This window comes from Vigna unguiculata, chromosome 11 (assembly GCF_004118075.2).
Source record: "Vigna unguiculata cultivar IT97K-499-35 chromosome 11, ASM411807v1, whole genome shotgun sequence".
NCBI classification, from domain to species: domain Eukaryota; kingdom Viridiplantae; phylum Streptophyta; class Magnoliopsida; order Fabales; family Fabaceae; genus Vigna; species Vigna unguiculata.
Window position 1 is genome coordinate 26818802 of NC_040289.1, and position 5906 is coordinate 26824707.

Sequence of the window (5906 nt, forward strand, 5' to 3'; positions counted from 1 at the left end):
GCATTGACTGGGTATGGGTATGGGTATGGGTATGGGGAATCCCCGACTTTTTCAGTTGGGTATGGGGATGGGTATGGGGATGTACATTACCCGCCATAATACACATCCCCGCCATATCTCCATTCTCGTTTAAATTATTAAAATATTCACAATTAATCAAGTAACCCCTATATATATATATATATATATATATATATATATATATATATATTTTTTTTTTTTCTATTTTTTATTTCTTTTAATTATTTCATTTGTCATGAAACTCATTCTCATCTCCAATATATTTTTTATCTTATCATAACCTTTATGTAATTATGTTAAAATGATGTATGTTAATTAAAAAAAAAAATTATGCCTCACATTTGAATATTTATATTATTTTTTAATATTTTTATTTATTATAAATTTTTCTTTCACATGAGAATGTTTATACTCTCAATTTAAGATAATATAAAAAAAATTCTTTACTTATTATTATTATTAATTTTTGTTTAATTTGAAGAACTCTTTTGTTTCATTAAAATAATTTTCGTTATTTTTCAACCATTAATTATATGTTAATATTTGAAAAGTTTTCTTAATTCTCTAAGATATTTTTCGTCTTATCATACCTTAGTTATACATTTGATTTCCTTTGTGTGATTTTTTTCGATAGTCTCTCAAATTATTTCTAAAACACACATTTGTTAGTTTTTTAATATTTTTATTTATTTTTTTTATTTTCATCATGTAGAATAATATTTCGATATATTCTATCTAATTATTTTTTATTTTATAACTCATTATTAATCATAATGTAATTTTTTCACTTTAAATTCTGTTTGAAGTGGTTAAAATTATATATATATATATATATATATATATATATATATATATATATAATGATATTTAGGAATAGTATATGATAATTCACTACAAGAAAAACATGAAATGGTGACTGATTTAGTCAGTAACCCATATCAGTCACTATTTTTCGTCATTGGTGGTAGTAGTTGATTTATTGTCTGAATCAATGACTAAATTAGTGACCGATTCAATGATCGAATCTGTACTTGATTTAGTGACCAATTTAATTACTAATTTATATGTAATTTAATGACAAATTTTTTGGTCACTAATGATATTTCTATTTAATTTTAACCACTTCAAACATAATTTAATAATTAGTTCTGTAAGGTATTTTTCATTTTATCATACCTTAATTATACATTTGATTTCCTTTGTGCGATTTCTTTCGATAGTCTCTCAAATTATTTCTAAAACACACATTTGTTAGTCTTTTAATATTTTTATTTATTGTTTATTTTCATCATGTAGAATAATATTTCGATATATTCTATCTAATTATTTGTTATTTTATAACTCACTATTAATCATACTGTAATTTTTTCCACTTTAATTGTATAAATAACTTTTATTTACTACAATATAAAAATTTAATGTAATTGCTATGAATATTTTTTTGTCACTATCCAACATATATTGAAGTTCAAAAGATACAAAATCTATGTCAAAATTTTATTATTATGTTTATTATTTGTTCTTTGTGTCATTTTGATCAAGTGATGTATTATAACTTTTATTAGTGTATAAAAAAGAGATTCATTATAATTTAAAAAGATTCATTATAAGAAAAAAAGAGAAAAAAAATGACTGAACTTTGATTCAAGATACTATGTTTTTATTTTTACTTTCATTTTATCTTAACTTTAATTTGTTTTATTCTATTTTGTTTTTTTAATTGTTATTTTATTTTATTTCATCGTATTTTACCTTTATTTTGATTTTAATTGTAATTTATTTTTATTTCATCGTATTTTATTCTATTTTTATTGTAACTTTATGGATTTTAATTGTTAAAGTGTTGTTTGTTTCTGTTGATCGGGTATTACGTTATCTCTCCCTTTATATTGTTCTTCTTTAACATAAGTATCTCATTATATATATATATATATATATATATATATATATATATATATATATATATATATATATATATATATATATATATGTATATATATATATATAAAGATCAAGATATAAAAGATTTAATTCTCAAAATCCGTGTATAAATCTTTAAAAATACTTATTTTTTTATTATTTCATTATATGAAAACATAAATTTTCGTCAACATAAATTTATTTATTTAGTTTTCAACCTTTTATTTCATTAGTGTTTTTTTATATCTTGATTAAAGTCTTGTAGATTTTCTTTTTTAGAATTTTAAAGAATACAATGAGTCTTAGGTAATTATATATATATATATATATATATATATATATATATATATTATACAAAAATTAATATATGATAAAATCTATTTACATTCATTTTATTGAATTATTTTATTATTATGGAAAGACCAAGAAAATAGTAAAAAGAAATAGTGATTTTTAAAAGATGACATTTGTAAGGTTCATTTATTTATACTCGCCCAGGCGAGCTCACCTCGCCCAGGCGAGAATAGCGGGAACTCGCTTAGGTTTCTGTCCGAGCGCTCGCCTAGGCCAGCAGCTGTATTTTTTAGCAACGAACAGTCTCGCCCAGGCGAGACCGCCTCGCCTAAGCGAAAGTTCGCGAAACCTTCAGGGGGCTGTCGCAGTCTCGCCTAAGCGAGAGTCTGCAGCTTGAGCGAGGACTCCCAACTTGAGCGAGACCTAGCTTGGGTTTTGGCTATGCTTCGTTTTAAGAATGTTGTTGGTTGTTTGATTGGCTGGATCATTGATTTATTGTATAAAGGGGATGGATATGCATGTGCTATGTATGTTATGGGTGGGAGCTAATGATATGGTGATGAGCTTGGCATTATGACTGATGGTTGATCATGAATACTAAATGACATGTTAATGGTATGCATAGGAACTTCATGATTGGTTGGTTATGTATGGGTAAGGTTTGTGTAGGACATAATCCCATGACCCTAGTAATGGGGCTCATGGTGGTGCCTTATCATACGAACATAATTCTGTGGGCCCTTCTATGGGGAGTTCACGGTGGTGCCTCAGTTATTAGACCTGATTCCATGAACCTCGAGGTGAAAGTTCACGGTGGTGCCTCGAGATCAGGACGTAATTCCACGAGGTTAACGTGGTGGTGCCTCAAGGCCAGGACGTAATTCCACAAAGGCCATGTGGTGGTGCCTCTTGTAAGGATGTAATTCCGCGAAGGCCTCGTGGTGACGTCTCACTGCTAGGACGTAATTCCACTGTTTCGTGGTGGTGCCTCATTGAACGTATCCGGATAGTTAAGTCTTGGTGTCTTATATGGTTTGGTGTCTCATATGTGGATGTATGCCATTTATACTTGAATATGAAACTGCGTGTTGAGTGTATGATATGAGAATTTTTTTTACTAGCTTACCCTTTGCTTGTTTGTATGATTGTGTGTGGTTTCTTCCCTTGCGATGATCATCAACCTTGTTGATATGAGCAGATGTGAGAACCTCTGGCAGTGGTAATAATAATAGAGATGTTGCGGTTTGATGATATCTTGGACGACTATCAGGCTCACTATGGGGGGCCTCAGCTTTTGGAGTCTAGTAGTAGTAGTAGTTTCTCTCACTCTTGGCGAGTTTTTGTACCTCGTTTAGGCCTGTGGAGCCTTTTCCTTTTGTTATGAATATGTTGGGGTACTGTGTACGACATATTCCAAATTTCTGTACTCTCTGGATATTTTATATGTGGCGTTTTATTTAAATTGATTTTATCCGTTTAATTGGGATGTTACAACATTCGATTATTTTATATGTAAAAGGTTAGATTATAAATAGAATCTATTAATAAAGTTTCATTTTATAGAAATTACTATCAACATACAACTCGCCTAGCATGATCATATGGGTTAATACTCAACCAATTCATATTACCACCAACTAATATCACATGGTATGACATTCTCTCCTAACCAACCATTTACTTTTCCTACGCACCAACGCCTTTGGAAAGGACATTTCCCTTGCTTTCTTTCTATAAGACTTGCAAGCAACAACTCTACTTGCTCACCAAAGCCTTAGAACACTCTTGCTAAGCTCGTGATAATGGCTGAAAGAAACGTTTTTACCCGACTCAGGAAAGCCCTCTGGGTAAAAGTACCAAATTGGTTTTATGGTTAGAAGAGAATCCATACACCATCACCACATACACACATACATGCTTATAACATCATCATATGATCAACCATACCTCATCATCATATCATAACCTCAAACATTATTTCTTTGCACTTAATGATTTTAACATATAATTTACTAAAGATTTTGCACAAAATTAAACAGAAACAACACCCACAATTCTGCACCAAAATTTCAAAGCAAATTTATCATCACACATCTCAAACACTGCAATAGTGAATGACATATTTCTCAAACTACATACCTCCAATCAACAATCCCAACTGTAAAACAAAATAATAGCATCTTACGGACCAGTTGTCAAAATTTCAGCTTAATCCAACAGTTAACAAATCAGGAAACTCAATTAGACTAAAACTGTGCACACTAGAAAAATATGTAGTTGCTTAGTGACCAAGCCACTCGTCCAGCAACCACTTTGCTTCGTAAAAATGTTCGCCCACCAACCGACCCTATCACCCAACAATTAGACGCGTGCAAAAATATAAAAAGCACCATGAAACAGCACAATTAATGAATTTTAAGGCACCCAAACTGAAAAATAAACATTATGAACACTTACCACACTAATTTACACTTGCTCACTCACAAGATTTTAATTTCTTACCTTGTTAGTCGTCCAATTTGAACCGTACACCTTTCCATAACGAAACAAGCAACCACTTCATCCATTTTTCTAAAAGAAAAACTATACTTACTTAATTCATGCCTCTTGGTAAATCTTAACACAAATTTTCACTACCTATACTCACATTACACCATAAAATTCTACACAAATCAAATTATCACATAATTCCACCACCATTCAATTCCAACTCATGTTTACAACATCAAGTTTCAAGTCCTTAAGCACCAAACAATATCGCATCTACCCAATACCAAAATCATTTCCAACACCAACTTCACACATGAACATGAAAAAGAATTAATCAACTCACCTCTCATAAGCAAATTTTGGCCATCAACCATTGTCCAACACATTCTCTGCTACCCAAAACCAAATACTTTTCCTATGCCACAAAAAAATTCATAATAACCATTAAAATTTTCCTTCATTCAAATTATACCTCAAGACCATAAACATTTCATTATATCACATAAGAATATGAAAATACTACCCAACCACAAATTAAAAGAATTTCAAGCTTCATACCAACAAAAAGATCATAAATCAATCAAAGTATACCCAACCAAACCATAGAAAATACAACAACGATGATAGCTTCCCTTACACCAAAACTTAAACCAATAATGTATATCACACTCCTTCCATGGATTCATCAATTAAAAAAAATACCATCAACTCTTCATCTTCCCACATACCACAAAAATGCTAAAAACCAAACTACCATACTTTTGCTTTAGCCAAGGTTCAAACTCATCACCACTAAGTTTCAAACAAACACTCCAAACCAAATAAACTATTATAGTTATCTTGTCATACACATACATAACAACATTACAATAATTATACACATACATGTCACGTCCCAAAATAATTATAGAAAAATGAATACATCAAATGTGCATGGCAGGAATCAAACACAGGACCCTCTACCTCAAACCATAAGAAAAAGCTCAAACCAACTGTGCTACTCTTTCCTTTTGAATAAATTATTATTTAATAAATTTAAAAAATATCTCCCACATCCAACCTACCTTTCTTGCAATTTTAATTATTTTCTTGGGTCTTATAAGGATCCTTGCAAAGAGTTCTACATATTCAACCGATTAGAATTTCAAAATAGAATAAGTTCACTTTTTACTCCTTTTTGG